The sequence below is a fragment of the Manis pentadactyla genome, chromosome 10 (genome assembly GCF_030020395.1).
Source record: "Manis pentadactyla isolate mManPen7 chromosome 10, mManPen7.hap1, whole genome shotgun sequence".
Taxonomy (NCBI): Eukaryota; Metazoa; Chordata; class Mammalia; order Pholidota; family Manidae; genus Manis; species Manis pentadactyla.
Genome location: NC_080028.1, coordinates 87,492,528 through 87,508,844, shown reverse-complemented (window position 1 = coordinate 87,508,844; position 16,317 = coordinate 87,492,528). Strand labels below are relative to the sequence as shown.

The 16,317-nt window shown below is 45.6% G+C and overlaps 1 protein-coding gene and 1 long non-coding RNA gene across 2 annotated transcripts in view; both read right to left on the bottom strand.

The window, feature by feature from the left end:
• Positions 1-16,317, bottom strand: part of TPST1 (tyrosylprotein sulfotransferase 1) — a 591,927-nt gene that overhangs the window by 266,361 nt on the left and 309,249 nt on the right. The window lies entirely within an intron of this gene.
• LOC118923733 (uncharacterized) lies at positions 7,556-15,266 on the bottom strand. Its single transcript, XR_005029311.2, has 2 exons — positions 15,001-15,266; positions 7,556-8,027 (listed from the first exon to the last, which is right to left on the bottom strand). It is a non-coding gene; the product is annotated as an uncharacterized LOC118923733 (long non-coding RNA).

Genomic DNA, 16,317 nt, shown 5'->3' with positions numbered 1-16,317 from the left:
TTTCCCAGGTATATTTAGTCCTCATCCACAGTTCCTGACAACAGTGAAGAGTCTTAGAGATGAAACTGGTGCTTTTTGTCATGTTAATGATACATTTGGACCCCCACCTTAGCTGGATGGGGAGGAGACTGAATCAGCCAATGGCTGGTAATTTAGTCAATCGTGACTATGCAATGAAGTCCTCACAAAACCCTTGAGAAGAGGTTTTTTTCTTTTTTGGTCTCTCTGTGCTCGTCTTTGCCTACTGTTCTCACTTGGATCTTCTTTGGTTGGAAAGAGCTTCTATATTTGGGGAGCCAGAATGCCTCCATGTGCCTCCAAGCCAGGCCCCAAGCTCCATGAGGATAGAAGCTGCTTTATTTGGGAGCTTTCCTTTTGTTTCTTTTCATTTAGCTCTTAACTTGTATCCTTTATGGCATCCTTTATTAAACTGGTAAGCGTAAGTCTTTCTGAGTTCTGTGAGCTGCCCTAGCAAATTAATCGAATCCAAAGAGGAGGTCGTGGGAACCTCCAATCTGTAGCTGGTAGGTCAGAAGCACAGAGAACTGCCTGGGGCTTGCAACCCAGCATCTGTGGTTGGGGGTGAAGGGCAGTCTTGTAGGATGGAGCCCTTAACCTGGGAATCTGCTGCTGGCTCCAGGCAGTAGCATCAGAATTGAGTTAAGTTCTCTACCACCCTGCTGGTGTCCCAGAATTGCATGGTGTTAGTATGTGTGGGAAGACCCCCCTCCCACATACTTAAACTCATTGGAATTGAGTCCAGGTACCCAAATGAAGTTATACTATTATTATTGCTATGTATAATATTATTTATACATATATGTAGGGAAAAAAATACACCATTGCATTTGTTGTTGGGCGAGTGGGAATGCACATGTACTCATTCACCAGCTCATGAGACACAATATCACAAGCAAAATTATCTGCATATACCTCCCTGATCTCCTTCCCCTGTCTCCTTCACATGATGTTATCATTCCATGCACGTGTTTTTTTGAATTTGGATATATGATACAGAAAAGTATTTGGATATATGATACAGAATTTGGATATATGATACAAAACCATACATGTACCATTTGAAGAATAATTACAAAGGTGATAACCATAAAACCAGCACTCAGTCAAGAAACAGAACATTGCCGACTCCCACGCTCTCCAGGGTATCCTCCTTGATGAAGCACCTGCCAGCCTCCCAGATCACTACCATCCTTGCTTTTCTGACAGTCATTTATTTCCTTGTTTTCCAAGCTGAACCACCCATGTACACATCTCTAAGCACTGCAATTTAATTTTAGCCATTTTTTTACTCTAAATGAATGGAATATTATCTATGTCATTGTTGATGAAAATTGAGTATTTCCCAGTGTTGTAATGACTGTTTTTATGACTTATGCTGCTCTGAACACTGTATATCAGATTGTGACATTATATGTCAAATTATATTGTTAGAGAGAGTTCGGATTCCATGACGCAGGGAAGTCAGAGGACAAAGTGAGGAAGGAATTCATTAAAGAGTGTTAGGGAATGACAGATAGAATAATAAAGGAAGTTCATTGAACAGCTACTCAGCATGGGGCACTACCCCTGCTAACTCCTTAAACCAGAGTCACCTGGTGTCCAGCCTCTGCTTGGATCTGCACTACGTGGGAACTGAGTACCTACTACCCCAGGCTTTGGGGGAGCCACAGAAGACTGGATAGAGTGAGATTATGTTTTGCAAACTTTCTATAGGCAAAGAAGGGAGACTTTCAGGCAGGTTACTAAAGTGCATGACTGTAAGCTGCAGTTCCTGGTCAACCAGGTGATGGTAATTTGCAAACCTAGGTCTGAGGTCTCAACAGCCCCTCCTTACTTGTCTGAGTATAGGATAGAGTGAAGGTTAAAGCCAGAATTCAGAGGATTAGAGTAACAAAGCAAAGTAATAAAACACCACTGGAAAGGCTCAGAGATAATGCATTTAAGTGAGAAGTTTATTTAAGGCAAAAGGAGCACACTTGGAGAAAGGTGAGTGTGGGCTGCCCTACAAGAAGAGACACCCCTGAAACTGATGCCTGGGTTCTTATTCACAAAGCCGAAGAATGAGCTTCACAAACACTCAAGGTAGGAGAGCAAGGTACAGGCTTTTATTTAGAGATAAAGTGAAAGGACAGAGCTCCTGGCTCATGTCAGGAGGGGACAAGAGAGCCCATGATGGTGCATTGTCTAGGGTTTTTATAGGCAACTGAGGATTTTTTGTCTAGGGGTTTTATAGGCAATTGAGGATTTTTGGGAATGTGAAAAAAGGCTTAGGGGTGTGGACTTGTATCACCAGCCCTGCTCTCAAGGTGGGCTGAGTTGTTGTCTGATTGCTAGGGCTGCTTACAGGTTACAGGGAAGTCATACATTATGCTGAGAAACCCTTCTTTATTTGTGAAACACTCAAACATTCCAAGCCAAGTTGCTCCTGGTGTTTTGACCTTTAACTGATCTCACTGAAGATGTCTATATTCTTAGTCTGGTATCTTTACCCTAGAGAATTAGTGTGACCTTGACTTTGCATAATGCTTAACACAGAGTTTCAATAGGGACTTCTTTGCCCATTGTTACATTGCTCTGACTGTAAATATCCCACCCAGCTTTTCCCCCAGAGGCCCTCACCCTACTCTGACTATATCCATGGACCCTGTCTTATTCCCCCCTCTACAGAAAGGGGGCGATGACTGCTCTGGCTTCATGCTGAGAGGGGATGCAGTAAGGGGTGCAGTTAGGTCTCCATTAGTGGTTGGTCAAGAGGGCCTTGGAAGATGGGCATTTCCATCCTGGGTTCCATTTCCATGACCATTTGCAGTCTTATGGCTTCTAGGCGAGATAGAACAAATCGAGTAGGTTAAGTATACAGGGGCCAAATATTAGTATCAGGGTAATGATGAGCTCATAAGTAAAACGGATTTCCACCAAAAGGACGTAGAGAGCCAGTTTCCTATTGTAGTAGTCCATGGGATTTCTGGGTCTGACATAGCTTGGATTTGCCTTTAGAGGTCCTGGAGTGAATCAGAGACATTTTGTGAATAATTTGGAATGTACACACAACATTCAACTTTGATTATGGCACAGGTCCCTCCTTGTGCTGCTGTTAAGATGTCTATGCCATTCTATTTTGTATAACTGCTTGGTGCATTAGTTTAACTTCAGTGTTTAAGAGGGCTATTTCTCAGATAGTATCATTTAAGGCCCTTTGGGCATAATTGTTTAAGGATTCAATATGCCAAATTATGTCCTCTAAACAAAGAGATGGCATAAAAACTGAGGCTAGGTGATCATACCAGTGAAAAACACTTCTGGTCCATCAATACTGGAGGTTTGAGAGGTTTGCAGGATGTGGGATATGAAAGAGTATCTCACCATGACCCTCCTTACCCCAGAATGACTCAGGAGACATGGGCCATGCAAGAGACTGAGAAAATGGCTGCCCCCAGAGAGAGGGAGCAGCCCTGTGGTGTAGAGCATTGTGCCTTTTATACTGGCGCAGTGGAAAAGTACCGTTTGGCCTGTTGCCTTGGGGAAGGGTCAGAATGTTTGGAGATAAGGTGAGGCAAGTCCAGGCAAGTCTGGCAAGTCCAGGCAGGTCCAGGAATGATTTTCACTGGCCTATGTGCTTGGGACTGTTAGGCTGGAGGAAGGAAAAACAAGGACATGCAATCAGAACAGAGAGACGCCATAGGGGGAGAAAAGACCAGACCCCAAGGTCCGTGCCTTATATGGAAAGGAGACAGCTCTTCCTGAATTCCATCCTTCTGATGTGCCAACTAAGACCTGGATGTCAGCCTCCTCCCTCTTGGAAGGAAAAAAAGTTTCTAGCTGTCTATTATGTCACCTTTAGCCAATCATACCTCTCCACACCCCCTAGGATAGCTTGCCCACTCCTCCCCCTCCTAATCCCTTATAAGCCCCCACCTCCCTGACCAGGTGTGACTTCCCCGGCCTGTAATACCCAAACCGCAGAACATCATCCGGGAGTTGCACTCAAATAAACTACCTGGCTCTTTGTTGCCTCTCTTCGCCTGCTTATTTTGGCTAAAATTTATCTTACAGGGACCATGGGGTAAATGGAGGATAAAGTACTATATTCTTATAGGATATTCTTAATCCACCATCCTTGCAGCCAGGGAAATCTCAGAGTACACCTCCCTATCCACCCTGGAGGAAGCCATGGCCAGAGATTAGTTCCACACAGCTAGTGAGTGCCGTTTGGGGCTAGCCAATGGATTCCAGGGTGACATTATCAATCTGTGGTGAACCAATCTGTAGCCTGTAAAGTTATTGTATGTGAACAGTGATCTTTGGAAAGCCAACCTAGATCTTAGTCTGGTATCTTTTAAATAGATACCAGCCATATGGAAAAAAAGAGAGTTTTTAAACTCTGAAGGTTCTCCTATCAAATACCATAGTGAAATTAACCAGCTAATACAAGCAGTACATAAGCCTAAAGAGGTAGCAGTTATTCACTGCAGAGGCCACCAGAAAGGAATGGATGAAGTAACAGAAGGAAATAGAATATAGACATGTGGCTTGAGTGATGGTCACTAAAATGGTTACTTTGCTCCCAACAGAGGGGGGCCTTTTGATTTAAGTGTCTTACCATTGGAGTAACCCAAATGTACTCATCCCAGATTTGAAAAAAAACCATTTGCATATCTGTGATTATTTACATGGAGAATTGGCATATTAGATGCATTTTGTAGTTGGGGTAGAGCTATAATGGGGGCTAAATTCTTTATGACATCATAAGAGAAGGGGAATTTATGCCCTTTGTCCTTTAAGGTATTATTAATGGGCCAGAATTTTACATTCCAATTAATTATTTTAACACTTAGTACACCCTGGGCAGTGCATCCATCATTTATAAGAATTTGTAATTGCAACCAATCATGTCCCTGAAGAGGTGACACCCACCAAGGGATTCCTGAGGTACTAGAAATAGGTAGTGAAGGCAAATTCTGGCAAACTAAGATCCCCACCTCTTAAGATCCAATCACAAATGGCCAGATGGTTGCACCACCCCTTAAGATCCAATCACCAATGCAGAATACACCCTACCCCTACTCCTTAAAAACACGCTTCCTCACCCACGAGCTGCTGCTCTCCACCTAGAGACAGCCATTCTCTATTTCAGCCATTAAAGTCTCTTGTGTGGGTCCGTGCCTCCCTGAGTTATTTCAGGGTAGGGAGGGTCGTGGTGAAATACCCGTTCATGTAGTAACCTGCATATCCAACAGGATAAACTTCCATTTATTCTAGCTATGTCTTCAGCCCAATTTAAGAAGGAATTAGATTCATTTATTATGAAGGGAGTATTAGAGGGCATCAAATAAAAGAGTAATGTAGACTTCATATTGATTACTTAAAAGAGGAGGTAAGAAAACATGTAGTATTCAGAAGTTATGGGGTACTTATCTCAAACATTGGGAGTTGAGGATTTTCTTTTGAACAGTAGTTTCAAATCCTCTATAGGTTCACAGGCATACTTAGGTTCCCGAATTTTGGTGTTCTGTGTAATAGGTTTTTCTTTATCTGTGTTGTCTGGGAGGTCTTGGGAGGAGTTTTTCCAGGCCTTTACTCTGTAGTGGTGAACACAAGCCTTGATACCTATGACCTTGATGGCCATAGGAGAAGAGTGTATAACAGTGTGGGGCCCTTCCCAGACTGGATTAAGAGTTGGAGAATTAGAAGGAATTAACTTAATTAAGACTTGATCTCCTGGTTCAAAAAGGGCTTCCCCAGGGGTTCTGTTCTGTCCTTCAGTTAGATTTTGAAGAAGTGTCTGGAATTTAGCAAGGTGTGTCATGTATCGGATTACTTCTGTGACTTCTCTGTCCATTGTTAAATCATTCCTTAGGAAAGGTCTTCCACAGAGCCTTTCCAAGGGGCTTAACCCTGAAATTTTGGGAGTTTTTCTTATTCTTATTAGGGCTAAAGGTAGTAAGTCAGGCCAGGGCAAGTGAGTTTCTTGTGACAGCTTTCTTAGTTGTCTTTTAATAATATCATTAGTTCTTTCTACTATACCTGAGGATTGTGGCCTCCAGGCACAATGTAAATCCTATACTGAATACCAAGGGCCCGGGACACTCTTTGAGTCACAGCTGCTTTAAATGCTGGGCCATTGTCACTTTGTAATCCTAGGGGCATTCAAAATCGGGAAATAATTTCATGTAAGAGTATTCTCACTACTTCCTTTGCTTGTTCAGTTCTATAGGGGAAGGCTTCGACCCATCCTGTGAATGTATCTATCCACACAAGGAGATATTGGAATCTTTTTGCCTTTGGCATTGTAAGAATGGAAATAAGTTAGCATAAGTGTAGCCATCTTAAGGGCCTAGAAGCCATTTTCTGAGTGTGTGTGACTTAAAAAGAAAAACTGGAACTGGGTAAGGCCTAGAAAAACAAGTTAATCAATCATGAACACCGGAATAAAGCAGCGGTGACCCTTGGTCAGCTAACCTTGGTCAGTTAATCCTACATACCAAGTTTATCGTGCGGAACCGCCCTGACAATTGAGGAATGGTCTTATCTTGCTCTTGCCTAACCCCAGGATGTATGTCTTGCAAGAATAATGTATAGCTGTGGAAAATTACTATGAGTTAAGTGCTTTGAAAATGCTATGTAAACCCTTGGCTCTGACTGCTCGGGGTCCTTGTTGAAACCCGCTGTGTCGGGCAGACACTTGGACCCCAGCTAGCTGGAATAATAATAAACCTCTTGCTTGTTGCAGCGATCTGCCGTGGCCTTTGTCTCCTCACTGGGGGGAAGCGCAGACCGGAATAAGGCCGTTGGGTCTTACAGCATATGTGTAAAATCTATTTGCCAGTCTTCTCCTGGGTATCTGCCTGTTCGCTGTAATCCAGGAGGAGCAGCTTTTCTATTTAATGGGTTATTTCTTTGACAGATCTCACAAGCTTTAGTGATTTGGTCTGTGGTCTTTAATAGACTACTGCCTGCAAAAATACTTTTGGCCATCTGATAGGTATTTTCTCTACCTAAATGGAAAGTCTGATGTAAAGTTTTAAGAATTTTCTATTCTGTACTCTGAGGCAAATAAATTTTCTTATCCTCTGTGTGAAGCCATCCAGAGGAAAGGAAAGAACGCCTTTGGAGAGGCCATCTTGTAGCTCTTTTAACTATAGCTGGGGATAATATCAGCTGGCACACCTGTCCATAAGAGAAGGGCTTGGATAGGTAGGTGCCTTATAAGTCTCTCAAGCTCTCTCTTTGCTTTTGTGTCAGCTCACCTGTTCCCTTCTGTTACTTCATTCCTTTCTGGTGGCCTCTGCAGTGAATAACTGTTACCTCTTTAGGCTTATGTACTGCTTGTATTAGCTGGTTCATTTCACTATGGTATTTGATAGGAGAACCTTCAGAGTTTAAAAACTCTTTTTTTCCATATGGCTGCATGGGCATGCAGCACTAAGTACGCATACTTAGTATATATACTGACTCTCCCTATTTCAAGGGCTCTAGTTGAAAGGGTATCTTGCCGCGATCCTCCTTACCCCAGAATGACTCAGGAGACACGGGCCCACGCAAGAGATTTTATTATCTGAAAGAGAAAATGGCTGCCCCCAGAGAGAGGGAGCAGCCCCATGGTGCAGAGCATTGTGCCTTTTATAGTGGTGGAGTGGAAAAGTACTGTTTGGTCTGTTTGCCTTGGGGGAGGGTCGAAATGTTTAGAGGTAAGGTGAGGCAAGTCCAGACAAGTCCAGGAATGATTTTCACTGGCCTATGTGCTTGGGACCATGGGGTAAATGGAGGATAAAGTACTATTTTCTTATATTCCTCCCTTTTCTGTTTAAAAATGGTAGAGGACTTGGGGAATGGGTAAAGGTCAGTCTTCAGCAACTGCTTCCTGCTGATTAGGGTAAATGAAGTTCATTTTTGTATTGATGAGGGTGGTCCTCGGTTGAGCCCTTGGTCTGAAGTGGCAATGGCGTGTTCCAGGTTTAATAAGAATCATCATCTTTGAAGAGGGGTTGGTAATCCTGTAATATAAGCTGGTTAAAGGTCTGATTAGAAATTGTTTGCATTTGAGAGTGGAGTGTTTCTTGAATGCAATTAATAAAACAAGGTGCTATGAGAAGAATCAGAAGGATTAGTAGAAGGGGAGTAGCAAATGGGAGGAAGATTTGCCATAGTTGATTAGGGATAGACCAAGAGGCGTTTTGGGATAGCTGTTGTCTTCTCTTTTCCAAGTCTTCCTGTAATTGTTTGATTTTGTTTTTACTATTCTGGACTGGTTAACATAAAAACAGCATTCTTCCTGCAGATATAGGCAGAGTCCCCCTTTTTCCGCCATTAGGAGATCTAATCCACAGCAATTCTGGAGGACTACAGCAGCTAGAGAATCCAGTTGGGTTTGAAGGGTTAATATGGATTCAGGTACTTGTTGAATATCCCCTATTAGTTGATTAGAGAGTTGTTGATAATAAGTAATGGATGTGGTTATTCCAGCAGTTCTGGTGGCTATGCCTGCCATGACCCCTAAGGTGGCTAGTAGGGGAATAAATTGAATAGCACGTTTGGGTCGAGGTCTTACATTACCCATGAGGAGTATGGGGACTTCCTCATCCCCTGGGACAATGTCTATGGATGGAAATAAGAGGACCAAAGTGCATGTGCCTCTCCATTCAGGGAGAAGGTAGTGATAGACAGTTGTCCCACACAGGAGGGAGGTTTCAGAGACTGGCAGACAGCAAGCCTTTGTGGATGGTGAGTAGGTGAGAGTTTGTCTAAACTGTTCTTTCTGTAATTCTCCTACAGAGGTGTTTCCCATTGAGATAAACCACCTCTGGGAGAACTGAAAAAAGGGGCACTCTAGAAAGGTTGGGAGACATTGGCCAGGTCCGGGGAAGTCTCATTGAGCTGTATTGAACTGTTGAATTGTAGAGGACTAGCTATTAAGTGAGAGAAGCCTGCTCTCAAACACATACAGCACCCCTGAGCCAGAGAGGGATTGGTAAGGTTAAGTAAGTGATGGGTAGTATTAACTATTTGAGTTAGGAGAGGGTCTTTAGGTATGAGTTCCCATCTGATTGACAGATTGAGGGGAGGCCTGTTGGGGTTGAACATATTGTGAAGTATTTGGGGCAATACTGTAAAGATATATTCGTGGTGGGCTTGATCCTGTACTCCAACCCCGTCTGACATGCCTGTGTAGGTAAATAAGTTTCAACAATAACTGTGGGAATAAGCACTATTTCCCCTATTTCTCCAGGGGTACTGGCTTCTCCTAACCTTACAGTTGGATTTCCCTGTCCAGTATTTCTGATTGCCGTGTTTACACAGGGTGGCTGAATTATAGCATTCTTTGGGGACATATGTGTAGGCAGAAAAGCAACCTGTATGGCAAAGGGAATCCTTGATGGTGCAATCTTTTGGACAGTCTGAAAGAGAAGAAATGGGCTGGTGTTGGGGAAGATAGGTCTGGTGAGAGAACAAGTGTTGAGACCAGGGTTAACAATCCTGAGTCATGATGCATGGCAGTTGAAAGGGAGGTCTTAGAACTCCATGCTGGCGGAAACTTCTTCAGTGATGAGTGGAAGTGATGCATCGTGAAATGCGGAGAGTAAGAGGTCCCTTCAGGGTGGAGGAGTAGGAACCTGTGGGAGATTTGGTGGGAGGGGAATAAGGTGAGACAAATGGCTTAAGGTGGGAGTTGTGTATCCAATGGGGAAGACCCTGGAGCTTAACTGCAGTTGGTGTGGAAAGGATTACTGTGTATGGCCCTTGCCATTTGGGAGTTAGGAATGGTGTTGCTTGGTGTGGCAGGGATAGGAGCACAGAGTCTCCTGGGTGATAAAAAGTAGGAGAAGTGGGGTCTTGAGTGGTGTATAGAGGTCAGCGTGGGACCAGAGTAGAGAGCAAATGTGTTGAAGTAAAGGGTTGATGAGGTGAGGAGGAAGGATAGGAGGTTTAAAGTTGAGACCTGGAGGAAGCATGCGGTGGCCATACATGAGTTCAAAAGGAGAAAATGTGACAGGTTTTTTTGGTAAGGCCCGGAGTCAAAGTAGGGCCAAGGGGAGGAGTTTTATCCAGTCAAGGTGGAGCTCCAGAGATAATTTAGTAAGAATACATTTGAGGGTTCTATTGGTTCTTTCCACCTTACCTGAGGATTGTGGGTGATAGGGGATGTGAAAATGCCATGGAATATTAAGGGCTTTAGTGGTTGCTTGGGAGATTTGAGAGATAAACTCGGGGCCATTTTCTGATTGTAAGGAAGTAGGTATCCCAAAGCATGGGATAATGTCAGACAGTAGGACATTGGAGACAGTCTGGGCTCATTTGTTGGTTGTGGGAAAGGCCTCAACCAATCCTGAAAATGTGTCCACCAGTACTAAAAGATACCGGTGACATTTTATTGGAGGCATGTGAGTAAAGTCTAACTGCCAATCAGTCCCTGGAATGAGCCCTTGTGTTTGATGGGTAGGAAAGGTGGGTGGTCGGGAAGGTGAGTTGGGATTGACTTTTTGACAGATCTCGCATGAGTTGGTGAGCATTTTGAGGAAGGCAGTTTCTGAATGAGAAAGAGGCAGGTAAGTTTGAAGAAAGCGTTGTAAAGATTGGAGGTTAGGGTGGAATAAGTGATGTAAGTAGGAGAGTATGGCCTCAGTGGAAAGCGGGCTGGTAGTTGTGGAAACGGATTTTTTAGGGCCTGGAACGAGGGCACCTATTACAAGGGCTAACGCTGCTTTTCGGGCTGCTTCATCTGCCCTGTTGTTACCAAGGGGGATGGATGACTGATCTGACCAATGGGACTGGCAATGTACTAGGCCTATGGCTGTTGGAAGAGGCTTCTATCAGTGGTATAATGTGTTTGGTGTTGGTGATAGAGCTGCCCTTGGTGTTGAGAAGTCCCCGTTCTTTCCAGATTGCTGTGTGGGACAGTAGGATAAGGAAAGCATATTTAGAATCAGTGTAGACAGTAAGAGAGAACACCTGTGCTACAGTGAAGGCAAGTGTAAGGGCAATCAGTTCTGCTTGTTGGTTTGTGGTGTTAGGAGGTAAGGGCTTTGCCTCGACAGTTTTGTCCAGATAGACAATGGCATATCCTGCCCGTCAAACACCCTCATGGATAAAGGAACTGCCATCAGTAAACCAGGTATATGTGGCTTGAGGAAGGGCGCCATCCTGAATGTGGGAGGAAAAGGGTAGGAGTTCATCTAAAGTTTGTAAACAGTTATAGAAGGGGGATTGTGATCCTTCCTGTGTATCGGGAGGTAATGGAAAAAGGGTGGAGGGATTAAGGGGAGGAAAGGTTTTTAAATTGAGGGAGGTTTCCTCAACTAGGGCAACCTGAAGTGATAGAATTCTGCAGGCCTTTGTAGGTAAGGATTTCAGAAAGATAATGGAGGGATAGAACAGTTGTGGGTGACCCAAAGATGAGTTTTTTGGATTCTTGAATGAGGACGGCAGCTGCTGCTAGGGCTCGCAGGCAAGGAACCCATCCCCGAATAGTAGGATCTAGTTTTTTGGAAAGGTAGGCAACTGGGGCAAAGAGGGTCCTAACCAATGTCCCAGAACTCCCAGGGTGAAGCCCTGCCTTTCTGAGATATATAGAGAAAAGGTGCGTGTGAGGTCAGGCAAATGCAGAGCAGGGGCTTGTAAAAGGGCCAGCTGGAGTTTATAGAAGGGCTTAGCTACGAGCATCAAGAGGGGCTCAGTAAGAGGTCCTCGGGATGCTTCATTAAGGGGGGCAGCCAGGAGTGAAAAGTTGGGGATCCATGAATGAAGGAACCCAGCGAGACCCAGGAAAGAGAGAATTTCATCTTTGTTGTTTGGAATGGGCATGGTTTGGAGAAGTTTTTTCCTGTCTATGGTAATGGCCTTGTAGCCCGGGGAGAGCTGAACTCCCAGGTAAGTGACCTGAGTGGCGGACAGCTGAACTTTGGAGGGTGAAACCCAATAGCCGTGTTCTGAGAGAAAGTTTAAAAGGAGAATAGTATCCTGTTGAGAGGTTTGTAGGGAAGGACTGCACAGGAGAAGATCATCTACATATTGAAGGACAGTGGAGATCGAGAGAGTAAGGGATTTGAGGTCTTGTGCTAGAGCCTGTCCAAAAAGGTGGGGACTATCTCTAAAGCCTTTGGGAAGGACTTTCCAGGTCAATTGAGTAGAAGTCTGGGTGGCAGGATTGGTCCAGGTGAAAATAGATTTTGAGAGTCGGGATGGAGGGGGATAGTGAAGAATGCATCTTTGAGGTCAAAGACAGAAAAGTGAGTGGTGGAAACAGGAATGGTGGACAATAAAGTATAGGGGTTAGGGACCACAGGATGGATGGGAACAGCAGCTGCATTAATTACTCTTAGGTCCTGGACAAGCCTGTAAGAACCATTAGGCTTTTTAACTGCCAGTATAGGAGTATTGAAAAGGGAATTGGCTGGTCGTAGTAGCCGTTTGTATAAAAGTTCCTGGATAATTGACTTCAGGCCCAGCAAACTCTTGAGGGGCATCAGGTACTGAGGTTGAGAGGGAAAAGAGGCGGGGTCTTTAAGTCTGATAATTACTTGGGGGCAGGTGGCAATAGAGGGAGTGAGGGTATCCCAGACTACAGGGTTGATTAGATGGGGTGGCAGAGGAAAGGGAGAGGGAGGTGGGTTTGCAGCGGGTTGGAGGGCGAGTAAAAGTGGGATTGAAGGTGAGTCGGGGTTGAGGGGCGGTCCGGGAGTGAAGGTAATAGAAGCTCCAACCTTGTGTAATAGGTCTCTTCCCATAAGGGGGATGGGACACTGGGGAATCACCAAAAAGGAGTGAGAGAGGGCAATGCCTCTAAAGATGCAGTGAAGCACGGGAGTTTGTAAAGGTTGATGAGGTGTGCCCTCTACCCCGACTATAGAGGACTGAGAGGGAGGTAGGTCCCCAAAACTCCTTCAGGACTGAGTAGGTGGCTCCGGTGTCCAAAAGGAAGGAGATGGGCCTACCCGCTACTTCAATGGTTACCCTGGGCTCCTGTACAGTGATGGTAGTGGTCAGGTGGAGGAGTCCTGGGGCCCCTCAATCATCACTTGCCAGACCCAGAAGGTCTATGTGTGGAGTGTTAGAGCTGGATGGCCTGGCACCTCTTGGTGTGTGAGGACAGTCAACAGCCCAGTGTCCTTCCTGATGGCACTTAGAGCATGGACCAGGGGGCTTACAGGGATTTGGGCAGGCTCTAGCCCAATGACCCATTTGACCACATTTGAAGCATGGACCAGGAGGTCCTCCTGGTTGCTTCTTAGGAAGTGAGGATACCTGAGCCCCAGTGGTTGGGGTGGGTTGAAAGGCCTTAACCAGCATTTGGTATTTTTGTTTATGGGCCTTTTCATCTATCCCATTATACACTTTGAAGGCCACTGCCAGGACCTCTGCCTGAGGAGTTAAGGGTCCCTTCTCTAGACGTCTAAGTTTAGCCTTAATGTCAGGGAAATTCTGGGTGAAGAAGTAGGTCATTAATAATTGTCTTCCATCTGGGGTCTCGGGGTCTAGGTTTGTATATTGTAAAAGAGCTTTGGTGAGGCAATCTAGGAACATAGAGGGATTCTCATTTTTATCCTGAATAACCTCTTGGAGTTTTTCATAGTTAATGGCTTTATTGGCTGACTTCCTGAGACCTGCCATGAGGCAGGTGATGAATTGATCTTGACTGGTAACTCCCCTTGCCATATTATAATCCCAATTAGGGTCTCGGTCAGGAACTGCCTCAGCACCAATTGGATGAGCTGGAGTACTTTGGTGAACCTCATTGGCATGAGTTTTAGCCTGTTCCCAGACTCGCCTGTGCTTCTCGGGCAAAAGTGTGTTGGATAGGATCATGTGAATATCATGAAAGGTAAGATCATATGACTGAGTTAGGTACTGGACCTCTTACATGTAAGCAGCCAGGTTGGAGGTGAAAGAGCCTAATCTTTTCTCAATTTGAGATAGGTTGGAGAGAGAGAAAGGGACATGGACCCGGATGACGCCCTCCCATAGTGGGGCTAGGATCTGGGATCAAGAGTGAGTGACTCGAGGGCTTGACAGGGGATCTCGGGATGGGAGGTAAACTGGTTGTGGTTAAGGAGGTGGGGTTATTACCCTGCCGCTGATGGAAGCTTGTGGTGGGAGACTTGGTGGGGGCTGGAGGGGGAGGAGGCTGGGCAGTTTCCATGGCTGCACCGAGTGGACTGGGTGTTTGAGGAGGAGGAGGAGAAGGTGCAGGTGCCATGGGGATTTGGGGTCAGTAGGGTGGGAGTTTATCAGCAGAGTCAAAGTCAGAGGATGTAGTGGGATCTGGTTTGTTGGAGGGTGAGGACTTTAAGGCAAGTTGTAGGTGTTTAGGATTGCAGGGGAGACAGAGAGAGGGCTTGTTTTGGAGGTAGGAGAAAGCCTGGGTATATGGGATCTCTTTCCATTTGCCCTTGCACTCACTGAAGTTGTATAAGTCGTGGATAATTTTAAGATGTAAAGAGCCATTGAGAGACCATTTAGACTGATTGTCCAAGGAATATTGTGGTCAGATCTCATTACAGTAGCAAATAAGCTTAAAAGGTTTGAGGTCTGGAGTGAGGTGGAGAGATTTTAGACTATTGAGTAAGCAGTAAGCACCCTAGTGGTGAATCTCTGGGAATGGAGGGGCCAGATCCCATGGTGAGAATGAGACCATTCACAAGTAGCTGAGGCATCTCAGAGTGATTGAGAAGGTCGCAGAGAAGACCAGACATAGTTAGGGGGTCGTCAACACCTCTAACCAAGTGGTCGGGGGGAAAATGCCATGGAGGCTTGGTACCTGGTACCAGTAGTTCACGAGTAGATAAAGGGAGACTGGGCCTCAGCGAATGAGGATTGACACCATGGGAAGGCACAGAAGGGTTGACTATGGAGATCAACCGTGACTCTGAAAGTCATGGTTGGGGGTGCCCCTGTCCCGGAGGAGCCCTTGGGGGTGCCGGACACTCAACGGTCACTTCCCAGGTTCCAAAGGACATTTAAGTCAACCATGAAGGAGAGACTTACCAAATCGAAGGCCAGTGTTGGGTGAGAAGACAAGTGACCGGGGAAGTGGACGGTGAGCCCGTGGAGGAGGATTGGGCAGTGAGGGTTCCCAAAGCAGCTCAGATTCCCGGAGGAAGAGCAAAGTCAATGGGAGAACTTCATCCGAGTCATGGCACCAATGAAAGGGTATCTCGCTGCCACCCTCCTTACCCCAGAATAGCTCAGGAGACACGGGCCCATGCAAGAGATTTTATCTGAAAGAGAAAATGGCTGCCCCCAGAGAGAGGGAGCAGCCCCATGGTGCAGAGCATTGTGCCTTTTATAGTGGTGGAGTGGAAAAGTACCGCTTGGCCTGTTGCCTTGGGGAAGGGTCGGAATGTTTAGAGATAAGGTGAGGCAAGTCCAGACAAGTCCAGCAAGTCCAGGAATGATTTTCACTGCCCTGTGTGCTTGGGCCCATGGGGTAAATGGAGGATAAAGTACTATATTCTTATTCTAGTGAGGGCTATTAATTCTGCCAGCTGGGTACTCATGCCCAGTGGAAGTGGTTGGCACTCGATAGTATCCCACAGAGTGACAACTGCATAGCCAGCTTTCTGCTGGCCCTGCTCAATAAAGGAGCTGCCATCTGTGAAGAGGACAAGCTCTGGGTTCTCTAAGGGGCTGTCTTTTAGGTCTTCTCTGGCAGAATAGTTTAGGGCAAGGACCTGTTGGTAGTCATGCTCAGGTCCTTTGCTCAATGATTCAGGTAGAAAGGTAGCTGGATTTAGGGTGGAGCATATCTGCAGCTGGGTTACAGGGCTGTCAAGGAGGAGTGACTGATACTTTAGTAGCCTGCTGTCTGATAACCACAGGTCCTCCAAGGTGTTTGCCCCAAGGTGTTCAATAAGGGGTGCATGTGTTAGGCTGGAGGAAGGAAAAACAAGGACATGCAAGCAGAATAGAGAGATGCCATAGGGGAGAACAGACCAGACCCCAAGGTCCATGCCTTATATGGAAAGGGGACAGCTCTTCCTGAATTCCATCCTTCTGATGTGCCAAGTAAGACCCGGATGTCAGCCTCCTCCCTCTTGGAAGGAAAAAAGTTTCTAGTTGTCTATTATGTCACCTTTAGCCAATCATACCTCTCCACGCCCCCTAGGATAGCTTGCCCACTCCTCCCCCTCCTAATCCCTTATAAGCCCCCACCTCCCTGACCGGGTGTGACTTCCCCGGCCTGTAATACCCAGACCGCAGAACATCACCCGGGAGTTCCACTCAAATAAACTACCTGGCCCTTTGTTGCCTCTCTTCGCCTGCTTATTTCAGCTAAAATTCATCTTACATTTGGTGCCGAAA